Here is a 15,309-nt window from a genome sequence, read left to right as displayed (position 1 = left end):
ACCGGTAGTTCATTAATTAGGTGTTCCATAGTATAGATTTAAATTAGGTTTCATAATAACGGAGACTTACCCTTCTGGCCATAGCTCCTACCAACCCAGTCCAGGATCCATTTATAAACACTCCCCAGTCTCTGTCTGCTGGTTCAGAAATAGTGTAGCTGAAATACGATTTAGTGTAGTTTCATTATGGCAATGCTTTATCATAATAGTTTATGTTCTTATTTTATTTATAATGCTTCATAATGCTAGGGTCAGACATCCAACTGCCAGCAGAAAGTTGGCCTACTTTCTGCTGTCACGACTCCTACGACTATTCAGTTGCTAATCCGAGCGCTCTTACTTGATTCTCGTCGTATAACCCATTAGCTGAGTTGGCCAACTTTCTGCTGGCAGTTGGCAGTTGGCGGTCTTAGCCTAATATAATTCTTCATTTCACACCATTCTTCGTCAGATCTACCAACAAATTCGAAAACATATATAAACAAATATGCAAATAATATGCATAAACTTGAAGATTATTAAACAAGAGGTGCGTGCGCATGTGTGACATTTTCAGTTGCATGATTCAGATGAATTTTGACATAATCTACATTAATTCCCATAGCAACTTTTGTATACACTTATAATTTTCTTGAATAGTTACTACAGACTAAGTTAATACTCAGCTAAATAAGACGTAGGCTGTGCGGCTTAGTTACAGGCAAACAGACATTTGAGCAGAAACCTGAAATTGAGGTGTTTTGCAACTGCACGTAGAATATCCACACCAAAGCCTTCATATGTCACATTGTCGCCGTGTTGCGTCTGGTAAGAAAATATTCCACTCTGAAATAGACGAAGATATCGTGCATTTATTTAACTCTTCATTCAAAACGTAAACGAAAAATAAGTGACTGATTTAAAAGTACTTCAACCTCAAAAGGAAGATATTTTTTCCTCTAATAATTTTTAGTATTTTGTCTGTAGGACAACTACCCCCCTCCCCCTTCTCCATTTTAATCACGTCAAAATAAAATCGAACGGCCATTTTAAATTTCAAGTTAGATCAGGACCATCCATTTTAAATTCTTAAAACGAAAATTTAAGTTTTAAAGACAGAATTGCATGGCTTGCGCGACACGAACATACACGGTGTGCGTGTTTCTCAGTTGGTAACGTTCACTATCATACGTCATTTTCTAAACAGTTCAGAGGTTGGGGCTTTTTTTCCTATTTACAGATACGTAGCCATAATTCAGTTACATTCGAAAATATCGACCACTAGTGAGATATGTCGACAGCTGGCTGGAATAAATTAAATGTATACACATATATTTTTAAGCAATTATTTGTTGTGCTAATTATTTAGTATGTAACCTTTTTATTATAACTAAACCGCTGCATCTGAACAGATGAGCACTTTTTGCAGCAGTGAAATATGTCAATGTATTTAGGCGCAAATTACATTTCTCCTAGGGTAGGGCACACATTAAGTCAATACTTTTCTAAATATACAGAGCGAGTTGCTTCCCTCTATTTAGCAAATTTAAAATGGCGGGCACATTTTTTATTTTGTCGTTGTAAGATTTATTTTGTTAATAATGTACTTCAATCAGGATTTAGTGAGTACGGTAAGTTATACATTTTTGGTTTGTGTGTCCATTTGCTGCACTATTTCAGTTGAGAAACGGTTGAAACGTGGTGCCACAAGTTTTGAATACCAGCTATATATAGGGTATATAACGCTATTCGGATGTGGAAAGAATCACACTTTCTACGTCCCTTCGGACTACATTTGTCCGTAATCCGTATACGCAGACGTAAACGTAATCCGTAAAACAAAACAAAATTGACAAATGTCATCCGATTCCACCGTGCACGCACTTTTGTATTCCTTGGGGGTGGGCTTTTTCATTCATCATTCACGATAATTAACAGTAAAATGCCATGAAAATGCGTCTATAAGCATCTTTAATTCAACGTTTTCTTGGGAACACGCCCCCAAAACCTCTTGCTTGCTTTTGGGAGTTCTTTATAAAATCCCGGATCTGCCCCTGCATGTTCTAATTACTTGTGTCTGTAAAACGTGGGCGTCTGCACGAGTTTATGCGAAGGCAGTGGATTTGCTACTCTACCTGTGTCAACACGTGCAGATGTCGGCCGTTGAATTTGTATTTGATATTTGGAAATATCTCGTTCTCAGATAGACATGACATAGCTGTGCAATGAACCTTTTCAAGCTTAGATGCAAAGAGGTGTTTTATCAACGTGTGGATGCTGAGATTTTCCTTATCAATATATACCTGAAATAAACATAATAATGTGTAAGTGTTTAATCATGCTTGAATGCTGCTGAAAGTAATAATCAAGACCAATAAAGCATTACGTTCAAAATAACATCTGAACTATGTCAAACATAACTCAAGTATGCAGTCAAAATTGTAACATGGCCAAACGTTACTTTAGGATTAGTCAAAACAATAATAACACTAGACAATCATTCTTGGATCAGCGCTTATAAAACTACGTGTTCACTCAAGATGTTAAGTCTGGAGACCTTATTGCCATGGTAACGTCATAAAAATAAATTTAAGTGAAGTCTGCAAACTGCAGAGTTTTATAAGCACGAAGCCAGAACATACTGAATGGAGTGAAATTATCATAATAGGCATTATATAACATTAAAATACTGGTCCACCAATATATTAAAGTCGACTGGTTCAACAAAACAGTGGTCTCTTGTTAGCAATACTTTCTTATTCTAGGTCCCGACTGTCAACTGTTACGGTTGTGTTGTAATTTATCTAATTCCCAACTAATGGGTTATAGCACGAGCATCGAGTTGCAAGAATCCTCAGACTGGCAACTGGACTGTTGTAGAAGTTGTGACAGCGTACAGTTGGCCAACTTCCTTCTGGCAGTTGGTAGTCTGACCCAGCATAAGGTATTAAATCGCTTCCAAACTCCATCAGGAACCCGTAAGATATAGAAATGTATTTAACATTTTTATTTCATTTCAACTTAGTTTCGTGCTTATATCCAATTAAGGTTCAAGCACTCTGTCCTGGGCACACACCTCAGCTATCTGGGCTGTCTGGCAAGTGGGTTAGTTCTTAATTGTTAATGGTTAGTGAGACAGAAGAGGGTGTAGTGACATTACACCTAGCCATTGAGTCGTTTAAACTCGCTCTGGGTTGTAGCCGTAAAGTACCGGGCTGCAAACCCTGTACCTACCAGCCTTATGTCCGATGGCTTAACCACGACGCCACAGTTGATGTATTTAACAGGATTATCTGGCATGTTTCCAATGGAATATTTATGTCCTTGAATATATGATTTAAGAGAAACTCGACTGTACTGTGTTTATCGCCATTGTTAATATTTTTCGACTTTCCCGAATAAACTTACATATGAAAATATCAGTGTCTGTATATTCTATATACTGCTATGCCTGGTCGTCCTAATGTTTTAATAGCTTGTTTTATACGTACGAAATTATTGGGAGGCAATTTCTACTTCAGAGTACTATAAACATTGGGATGACCACAAACATTGAATATAAATATACTGGTATTCTAAACATAATAATATAGAATATCAGTTTACTACGTTTTGATATCGTGGTTATTTGGCGAGGTTTAGATAACGGTGTAACAGGAGAGCTTCAGCGAGCCTGTTACACCGTTATCGAACCGAGCCAATGGCCAATTGTCAAAGATGGTCGTGGGTGTGAATAGAAGCCAGCGAGAACTAAAAGGACTTTGAAGGCCAGAATGGAGATTTTTGGTTTAGTTAAATGGACTTCATTTTCTGTGCATTTTAATTTAGACAATCAAGAAGATTTTAAATTCTAACTGCAGGAGGAGAAATATTTTGGAGACAGTTACGCTACTTATTCCCGAAAACACGTCTAAGAACACGTGATGTTGTATAATACAGTTTATGACAGCTGGTCGTGTACCACAAGGGAACAATCGTCAGTATCCCCCCAATATGGATACCTAAAGACTTTAGTCAAGTGTTGAAGGATTTAAAAGGCAATACGTTGCAACTGAATATCGCAAGTGTGAACGTGACGGAAAGTGTTAGTAACGGTCGCGCAACCGTGCGCGTCTCCAAATGTGAACACGTGCTCACCAAATATAAAAGGAACAACGGAAATACCTTCCGGATTTCAATTATGACAATAAAAGTTCATTGTATTATTCATAATTTTTGTTCGTGTTTTGTTTTGTTTTAAATACAGGTGTAGTTAAATGAAAAGTTTAGGTATATCATGATACACTATTCGTGAATTTCACTTTTTAGAAATATAATAATATAATTATGTACCCGAGCCTTTGGTTGCAAAACCTGAAGCAGTGCAAGGTTTTCCAGTTTCCATGGGTCGTGTCTCGAGTTAGAGTTAAGTGCCCTTGGTGCCGTTACCAACCACTTGGAGCGGTGTCTGTAGTCTGTGGTGCGACTGGATCTCGCGTCGAACTCGTCTACCTATAATGGAAATGAAATTGATATATGGCTTGTAGGTACAGGGTTCGCAGCCCGGTACCGGCTCCCACCCAGAGCGAGTTTTAATGACTCAGAGGGTAGGTGTAAGACCACTACACCCTCTTCTCTCTCACTAACCACTAACAACTAACCCACTTTCCTGGACAGATATCAATTAATCGTTTTATTCGAAGTATTTGAGGCTTCCGGCCCATATTACATTCAGTGTATAGTGCACATGTATAAAAAATAAAATAAAAAAATAACAGAAGCAGATAAATATTCCCATACAAAATTGCATATGTTTAACGTACGTAATTTTTTTATGTTTGCTGTTTTACTCTTTTATTGCAAAACCTGACTACAACTTCCGTGTAAGACCAAATATGGTTTCTTTGAAGGTATTACCATAACATAGCAAAAATAGTTATCCAATTTCACACCATGGTTGACATCAATGCATTTATTTCAAATATTTTAAACAGATTTTGTTCTCCCTTTAATTAGACGTGTACTATGTATGTATGCATGTAGGTGTGTGTGTGTGTGTGTGTGTGTGTGTGTGTGTGTGTGTGTGTGTGTGTGTGTTTATGTGTGTGTTTATGTGTGTGTTGTGCGTGTATGTGTGAGTTGTGTGTGTATGTGGGTGTGTTTTGTGTATGTGTGTATATGTATGTGTGTGTATGAGTATGTTTATGTGTGTGTGTGTCTTTATGTGTGTTGTGTGTGTATGTATGTGTGTGTGCGAGTCCGTCCGTACGTCCGTGTGTGTGTGTCTGTTTTGTGTGCGTGTTCCTGTGTCCGTGTGTGTGTGCCTCTACATGTGCCTGTGTGTGCGTGTGTGTGTATATTTCTGTGTGTGTGTGTCTGTTTTGTGTGCGTGGTCCTGTGTTCGTGTGTGTATGTATGTGCCTCTCTGCATGTGCCTGTGTGTGTACGCGCGTGCGTGTGTGTGTGTGTGTGTGTGTGTGTGTTTGAATGTATGTCTAACGATACTCCTGCATGATAGCAATACATATTGGGTGCATATATTCATACAAAGTAACAATGATGCAAACCAAGAATCACTATAGTAACAAATAGAGAATGAATGAATGAATGAATGAATGAATGAATGAATGTTTAACGATACCCCAGTACGAAACAAATAGAGAAAAACTTCTACATACCCTTATACGGGTTTTTCCAGATTTGATCAAATGGAGTTTATATGTATATACATATATACACACACACATATACAGCACTTATAAACTTATAAAATAAAATTGTATTTAAATGAATGAATCTGTGCGGAAGACCCTCCATGCATATAAAAAATAACACTGGTGCCTCCCTCCTCCATACGATCAATACTGAAACAGCCGTGAGTTATATATGATTTTTATTTCTTACTAGTCTCAGTATATTCATAGAAACTTTAAACTGGCAGATAAGCAAGAAATTGTAACTAGTCAAATGCTCATATATGTCTCTCAGCATATTATCCGCTTCAGTTTCCACGTCTTTGACAGATCTAATATTGTACAAGGTCGTCAAGACGCCTCCATTTTCCTCATCCATATATCTGAGGATGTCTGGAAGGAAACAGTCTGAAAAACAAATATGAAAAAAACATATATATGTCTGTCTAACAAAATGTCAAAACAAATCTTCCATATATTTGTTTAAATGTGTAAATTTGTTAATATAAAATAATGAAAAAAACACAACAAAACAAATTAATAATAAACATAGCATGTTATACTATAGATCTGAGGTATGTGCTACTGACAATATATCACATTTAAAGGCGCTCTGTTACGGATGGTTGACCTAATTAATGACCCAACAAAGTATTATCTGAAAATATATACATTTGATTTGTACCTAAAAGTACTTTATTGAACCATCTACATAACCACCATATCCCACTTATTATTTATATTTTATAAAATTAATTGAATTATGTCGACGGACCATAATTCAAAGAAAAATAACGGCTATTTGGAGAGCAAAGGTGTGACGTATTATTTTTGAGTCACGTGGCGGGCATCCTCTGAATAACTGCAGTATCAAAACGATTTACCAAGCTCGTGTAACGAGAACGCTTCACCGTCGTCTGCGACGTAGGTTAAATAGAAAAACAACAACAATGAAACAGGTTACTAAATATTAATAAAAACATGTACTGAATGATAATAGGCGTATACATTAATTTATTTTAGTAACAGAAGAATGTTAAACGTCGACAATCCCGAGTAGTTAGTTCTTTGCATCTATAGGTAAATTTATCGTTAGTCGTATACGAAAAAATCTAACGATCTGGATCGCAAACACCTTCATTTTCCAACTTGTCATATTTATTATTATGCCAAATATGCCATAACAGCTGGCTTAGGATAGGAATTGTTACATTTTAAAAGAATACTGTGAACTATACGGTGTTTGTATATGATCTGGCTATATATACGACGGGGTGTGTATATAGCCTCCGCTAACGAATACACAGCAAAAAATGTATCTAGGCGGTAAATAAGTATTTGATTGATCCATATTACCGAACCAGCTGGAACACCATCTTCATAAATCAAGGCTAATATTCGTTCCTCGTATTCAGCCTTGATACATGTCGTCAAGAAATCGTGCCACAAAATGCTTAAATTTCATTGGATGCGATGAGATCTGATTGCAACGAATCGCAACGCTCCTTATAGATTCCCTTGTTATTGTAAACAAAGATGGCAGCGTCAGCGTCCGGCGGTTAATTTTTTATATTGCTTTCAAGATTGTCACATGTTACCGATGCTGTGATTGGTCAGCGATGTTATCGTGTAAGGGACATAATCGGTGTTACAAATTTTCTTCCAATAGAGGGCGCTAGTAGTGGATATCAGTAATCTTGACTACATGTATCAAGGCTGAGTACGAGGAACGAATATTAGCCTTGATTTATGAAGATGCTGGAACACATACTAAGTACTGTACGAACAGTGCGTTTTCTGAACAGGGGAGACGGGGGGAGGGGGATATGAATCTATGAATAGCGTAATATTGCCCCTACAGTACTAAAAAAAATAAAAAAAAAAAAAAAAAAAAAAAACAAATTACAAATTATCAGCTGCTGAAGTAGATTATCTGAAAGAGAAACTAACTTCGGACAGTACACAAACTAACAACTGGTCTTGAACTTAATAATTTTTCTCTGACTGCAGTTTTGAGGCTCCTTACATAAAAAAAAAATTAAAGTTAATTTTACCACAAATAAATATGACTAAAAGGTTATTTTGCTGTACTTAGTCATATTTCAAATGCGCAAAATTGCAAGGGGCAATTAATCTCAAAATACATCTTTTTTTTATACCAGTAACGTTGAGACCACTCCAGAGTCACCCTCTAAATTATGTAATGTTTATGTAACAACCGCCCCCACCCACCGCGATGTGATTTTACCAACATTAATAATACATGTAATAGTAGTAGTAATAATAATAATAATAATACTGTATTATTATTATTATTATTAATTGTTGTTGTTATTATTATTATTATTATTATTATTATTATTATTATTAGCCTATTCCTACCTTTTTGGGTGGAGGTGGCGGTGTTTTATGGGGGGGGGGGTCTATAAAAATGCAAGATTAACGTGCATGCACACACGCACAAACGGCAGGCTGAACGTGTCCCTGCACGTAGAACTGGATTCAACTGGGTTAAGTAATAATTAAGCCAACCGTTAGACAGCAAAACATGCGACAGTAGGCAGATACTGTTTTGTTGTTGTTGTTGTTTTTGTTGGGGTTTTTGTTGTTTTGAGGAATTGTTTGGGGTTTTTGGGGTTGTTTGTTTTTGTTTGTTTGTTGTTGTTTGTTTTTGTGGGGTTTTTTGTGGGGTTTTTGTTGTTTGTTTTTTTTTTTTTGTTTTTTTTTTTTTTGGGGGGGGGGGGGGGTTACGCTGTACATTAAACCGAATGACCACTTTGCGAATCAGTCAAAATAATTTGTAAACGTTTAACAAAAAACGATTGGCTGGTCGTATGCCACATTTGTTATCCGTTTTCGAACCAAGCGCTATAGCGTTGTAACCGTCTTCACTCTCTCCCCTGCTAAATTCCATGCACACGCGCTGGTGAGTTCATGTTCCGACTGTTTAATATTTTATTTCAGCGTATTCGCAGTTATTTTCGTCATGAAATAAGATTTTTTTTAAATTATTTTATTATATAGCCGACCTTTATCTGCCAAGTCTCTATACACGGCGGTCGTTTATATAAAATTCTAAAATACATTATACGGTTGTCGTATATACAGCCTCATCACTACGAGTCTGTTTTGCAGTATTTTTATGACTTTTCACAAGAAGACTTCCACATTTTAAAAATGAAGCGTTTCATGGAATTCCCTCGATCGTAGTTCAATTAAAATGTTTTGGATCATATAATAACTAGGTTTGGTAATCCAAATGAATGTAATTTCCATTTACAATCCATATTTAGAGAAATAAGGCTCACTAAATCCGTGAATGAGCGTCTTTAATGAAATAATCTTTCTGATCATCATGACCATTCATTTTAATTTCCCAAATGGTCAGATTAAGCTCACAGCACCAGAGGCTGTTAGCGAGACAAGGACAAAGACGTGGACGTGGACATCAAATAAGAACTTGTCGCTCCAAACAATGTTATTAGTATTTTAATAAGGCATGTAAATACAGTTTAAACCTTAGTATTTCCTTGAACCATTCTAAACCATATGAAATATGAATGTTGAATGGACATTTCTCCATGTTCACAATGTCCTTTAATATCACTAGACACTGACATATTTATTATAAGTAACGATTTTCATAATTTGGGGTGTTCTGGTGGAGTGGATATATGGCATTGCCCCAAATATTTCCGTTGTGACTTTTCTTGAGGTAATTTTTGCGCATTTTAGTGAAAGAATACAAATGAATTACAGCTAAATGTTGCCATCTACGTCGCCAAAAATGTTTATACATATAGACAAATACATATTAATTGGTTTTTAGTTTTACTTTTTGTAAATACAATACGTGTTCAATATTTCTGATAGTATTTTAATAATTTTAAAGTATCTTATAACTCCGTAGGAGTGGCTTGTGTTCTTTTATTGGTGTAGTATTGTATTATTACTGTAGAAATCTTGTTTTTATTTTAATCTCTATACAAGGTGAGACGTAAATAAATAATTTGTATATATGTCTGTGTGACGGAACATGCTCTTAATTTCTTTTCGCCTGTGGCGATATTAATTGTTTTAGAGGGCCGTGTGCAGTCCCAATATGCACTTAGACTAGGTGGGCACTTTGTTACGTAATACCTCCGCGCGACGGTGGTCGAGCTGTTCACAATACACACCCAGACCAGATGCGGAGGCCATGTGGCCAGTAGTTACGTAATACCTCCGCGAGTGCGGTTTTTACGACTGTGATTTTGACGACTAGGCGACAGTAAGTCTGGCCATCTAAGAGAAAATTGCCGTCTTGGTCGCTGTGGAAATATCACTTGTAGGTATTCGGTACCGCGATGTGCCTCCAGGCGATATTCGGATATATAATAAATAGCTAGGCTCACCTTTCCTAACACCGATAAAAACACAAATAATAGCAGTAGCCCGGTCCTAAAAGAGGCAACCGCGTCCGCCGCAGTGACAGCCGTTCAACTTGCTAACCAGATGACACAAACGGATGGACCGGTTCTCTCAATTAGGGAAGGAAAAACAAACGAAATTAACAAAGAGCCAAAAAAGGATAATCCGATCAAAGCCAACGCACAAAGTAGGTTTCTGTACGTCAATACAACCAAACGTACCGCTTATAAAGCAACCAACAAAAACCCAACAGCCAGTTTATTCCTTAAAAAAAGACGGTACAAAAAAAAAAAAACACAATAAAAGTTGTCAGACCAAAAAACAGGAATGCAGTTACCAGTCAAGCCCTAAAACCCACCCCCCGACCCAACACCGCTACCATACCCTCCCTACTCTCGGTCACATTTCCTAATACCCGCCCACCACCATCCCTCACCCCGGCTAGGATTACTCTACAAGCGACAACAGGAGCCCAGCCAGAGCCCATACCAGAACCGATTAAGACCAACTCCATCACCACCCCACAGGAGGATACCCCCGCCATCTCGCCAAACCCAGTAACCAACACCCCCACCCCAACCCCTACCCCCAACTCAACCCCCACCCCAACCCTCACTACCGCCCCAACACCTACCCCCAACCCCCACCCCCTCACCCCCCCACTACCGCCCCCCCACCCCCACCCCCCAACCCCCCCCCCAACCCTCACTCCCAACCCAACCCCTACCGTAACCCTCACCACCCCGACCGCTCCCCCCAATCCAACTACCCAGACCAACACCCCGTCCCAAACTCGAGCCAACCCCAGAACCAATGGTGACCTACCGAACAGACCTACCAACCAGTGGCTCATCAAGATGCACCCCCTACACCCCCAAGAAACGTCTAAAGTAATGCTCAAAACAAATAATCCTCATCTTGACATAAACGCGGCAATAACCTGGACAAACGGATATATCCTAATCTCTGCAGAAACAAACCAAAATAGATTCATTTACGTAATTGGCCGCCGACTTCAACTGCTCCCCTATGAAATTAAACCAGCAAAATGCAACCACTGTCAGCAGTGGGGGCACGGAGCCAATAAATGCAAACAACATAGGGAGCTCCCCACCTGATTCCGCTGTGGACAGAAGCACCCAAGGAGCTCCATAAATTCCCCATGCAATAGGCAAATACAATGCCCCAATTGTCTGAGTAGGCACATGGCCCATGATAATCGGTGCCACCACTTCCAAAGGGCACTGAGAATCATGAACATGAATAATAATAATAAACCCAAAATAACTCCAACATTCGCGCGGGCAAACCCAAGAACAGCTAGCGTCTCCTATGCTAGCGTAGTTAAAACCAATGACAGAAATCAAGTAGCAGAGCTAAAAACCATAATTGATGAACTGGTGTTAGAAATCACTAACATCACAAATAAACTTAACAGCTAAATAATTAAATAACTAATAGTAAACTAACCTAATTACAGGACCCAAATATGGGAGATACGTCTCCACACACCAGGAAAAATAACAACAATCTAGACAAAAAGGGCCTTAGCATACTCCAGTGGAATGCTAAGGGCCTCCACTCTATGGGTCATGGTGCCGAACTTATCCAATTTATAAGCACCAATAACAACAAACCGGACGTAATCTGCATTCAAGAAATCTGGTTAGGAGCTGGATCCAGCAAAAATAAACATAAGGGAGCTAAACTATTTAAAACTCCGGGCTACTCTACTTATTATAAGAATAGAGATAATTCCACCAGAGGAGGTATAGCCACTTTAATTAAAAATAGCATACCTTACACTGAGGTTAAGTATAAAGACATCACTATTAACCTAGAAGTACTAGGGATCACAGTCTTAAATGATAAAATGCAAATAGATATTACTAACGTATACAGCCCACCGGGAACGGCGCATGAAAATCTAACTCTAAACGATTATAACAAGCTTATAAAACCAAATCATAACCTAATATTGGTAGGAGATTTCAATAGCCATAATACGCTGTGGGGAGGTCAGAACTCCGACGCACAGGGAGAAATACTAGAAGAATTTATTAATGTACATAACCTAGTATGTCTCAATGATGGTAGCACTACGTTCATTCATGATAACTTAGTGGACTCCTCTACCATCAATCTAACCCTAACATCAAACTGTATAGGTGCAAATACCCAATGGGAGGTGTTAGACGCTCTCAATAGCGACCACCTCCCTATTTTAACTAGCTACAAATGTAACATTAACTACACAGAAAATGAAATATTTAAACATAAATTTAAATTCAGCAAAGCCAACTGTGATAATTTTACTAAAGATTGTAATAATATTAAATTAGACAACGAACTAACCATAGACGAAGCAACAACCAAATTAACTAATGAAATACTTCAAATCGCCGAAAAAAACATACCTAAAACTAAACAAAGTACTAAAAATAGACCATTCAAATGGTGGACGGAAGAAATCAAAACTAAATGCGGTTATCGCAATAGAATGTGTAAAATATTTTTAAAAAACAGGAAAACCAGAATATCACATTAAATATAAGATAGCAAAAAATTAAGTAAGTAAGTTAATAACCAATGCTAAACAAGTCAGCTGGCAAACTTTCTGTAGCGAGATTAATAATAGAACATCTATTAGAGAAATGTGGGGTAAAGTTAAAGCCATACAAGGACACCGCGCGACCACCATAAACAAAAGGCCAATCTTCTTAGTAAAACTTTCGGTATAAATAGCAGCAATAAAAATTTCCCTAAACAATTCCTAGATAAACTGACAAAAAATAATACCTTACCAACAAATAATACGCCTACAACTAATCATGATACTAATGACAACCTAGAATTTAACAAACCTTTGATGCTTAGCGAACTAAAAACAGCCCTTAAAGCCAAAAAAAAGTACCGCCACAGGGCCGGACCAAATTAGTTATACTCTACTCAAGCACATGCCTGATATTGCCCTACGGGTGGTGTTATCGCTCTTTAACAGAATCTGGAGGGATGGTCAAATGCCCACTGCATGGAAACATGCAGAGTGCTTTAGCCTCCCTAAAGCGGGTAAAGATCACTCTCTCCCGGGGAGTTATCGACCGATAACACTAACATCACACATGTATAAAACCTTAGAAACAATAATTAATAAAAGACTCAATAACTATCTGTTAGAAAATAAACTTATCACTAATGTGCAGAGTGGATTCAGATCCCAACACTCTACAATAGATCAGATAGTAAGATTACAAAATAGTATTAATAATGCCTTCCGCAAATCAGATAAAGTACTAGCAATATTTATAGATATAGAAAAAGCATTCGATATGGTATGGCGGGAAGGCCTACTCAAAAAACTAGAAACCAAAGGTATAAAAGTAAACATGTTTAATTTTATTAATAACTTTATTCACAATAGATCTATTTTAGTCCGGGTAAATGGCCACTTCTCTAATAAAACTGAAATCTTCAATGGTATCCCGCAAGGTTCGGTCATCTCACCAACCTTATTTAATATTTTTTATAAATGATATAACCAACGCACTTAATGCCAAAAGTAAAACTAAATCACTTAAACCACTTAACACGGCTCTCTTTGCTGATGACTGCGCCATCTGGCGCACAGGCAGGTCAATCCCGGCACTGTTTAACCAAATGCAGCAAGAGATGGACAAAATAAATAAATGGGCCTTGGACTGGGGTATTAAACTATCAGAAACTAAAACAGTCTGTATGCTTTTCAATAAAGTTACCACCCAACTAGAAAACTATCAATTAACCTCAAATAATAAAGTAATTCCGAGAGTTAAAGTATTTAAATTTTTAGGAGTCACCTTTGACTCCAAACTCACGTTTAAAGAACATATCAATGGAATAATTAATAGCTCAAAAAATACTCTTAATCTTCTAAGAGTCATCTCAGGTACTAGCTGCGGGGGGGGGGGGGGGGGGGGGCACAAACTGAAGCAATGCTCATGGTCTATAAAGCATGCATACTGTCAAGGACAGACTACGAAGCTCACCAAAGTTACTTCAAAAATTAGATATCATTCAAAATAAAGCGTTAAGAATAATAGCTAAAGTCCCTTCCAATACCAGCGGCCAGAGTCTAGAAGTAGAATTTAACATCATGCCGCTGGAATACAGAAGGAAATTACAACATCTTAAATATCATCTTAAAATCCACTCACTTATATTAGATCACCCAGTTCAAGAACTTATCCCAGTAACAACTAAACCAGGAATGATAAGCAAAGGCAATAAAAATTTAAATGATTCATTCGCCACTACGGCCAATAAAATAGAAATAGAAACTGGCATAGATAATACACTGTTGGCAATGTACCACATTAACCAAACTATAGACTGCCATACGCCATATTTAATTAAATAGTCAACCGATGCCACGCCATTCCCACCTTTAAAAAAAATCTTATTCGAAGCTGCAGCTAATGAAAATTATCCGGAGCATGTCCATATCTATACGGATGGCTCAAAAACCCCAGATAATGGTAGGGTTGGCTTCGCTGTAGCAGAAGAAAAAGTATCTAAAACCGCTAAAATTGTCAGATATTCCCGGCTGTCAGAAAACCTATCAGTATACACAGCAGAACTGACAGCCATTTATGAAGCCATCAACTGGTTTATATTTTAAAAATACTCTAAAAGTGTTATCTTCTCAGACAGCAATCTATGATAAACTTAAAATAACTAACCAATTACACTTTAAGTAACACTAGAATGGGTCCCAGCCCATGTAGGTATCATCGGCAATGAAGTAGCAGACTACGGAGCCAAAACAGCACTTTCATTCAGAACTGATATCAAGCATATACCACTAGGAATTTCAGAACTTATGTCAAAAGCAAGGAAACATTACATTAATCTTTGGCAGTCAGGCTGGGACCAAACCAAATCCGTTTGGCACTACAATATAAAACCAGTAGTTAATTCCATCAGGCCTAAACACTCTAATACCTACATAGATAAAATAATTACTAAAATCCGACTAGGCAGATCAATTCAACTTAATAGCTGCTCTTTCTCTATAGGTAGTACTAAACCAAAAAACTTCCGGCTGGGTCAAAGTTCGAGGTGCACCGAACTTTTGATAGAGAAGTCAACATCACAAGTCCTGTGATTGGTTATAAATGTGAGTGTGTTGGTTGTAAAAAAAATTACTTTCATCTGGGCCAAAAATGTATGCAATTTTATTTCATCTAGTACCACTGTGTCAAATAGCCTT

The 15,309-nt window shown here is 37.6% G+C and overlaps 1 long non-coding RNA gene across 1 annotated transcript; it reads right to left on the bottom strand.

The window, feature by feature from the left end:
• Positions 1 to 76: 76 nt before the first annotated feature.
• LOC121371426 lies at positions 77 to 4,656 on the bottom strand. The gene is made up of 4 exons (XR_005957795.1): positions 4,312 to 4,656; positions 2,115 to 2,282; positions 725 to 825; positions 77 to 158 (listed from the first exon to the last, which is right to left on the bottom strand). It is a non-coding gene; the product is annotated as an uncharacterized LOC121371426 (long non-coding RNA).
• Between the last annotated feature and the right edge of the window lie 10,653 nt (positions 4,657 to 15,309).

The sequence above is a fragment of the Gigantopelta aegis genome, chromosome 4, assembly GCF_016097555.1.
Source record: "Gigantopelta aegis isolate Gae_Host chromosome 4, Gae_host_genome, whole genome shotgun sequence".
Classification (NCBI taxonomy): domain Eukaryota; kingdom Metazoa; phylum Mollusca; class Gastropoda; order Neomphalida; family Peltospiridae; genus Gigantopelta; species Gigantopelta aegis.
Note: the sequence above shows the minus strand (reverse complement) of the source record. Positions and strands in the feature narration are given on the sequence as shown.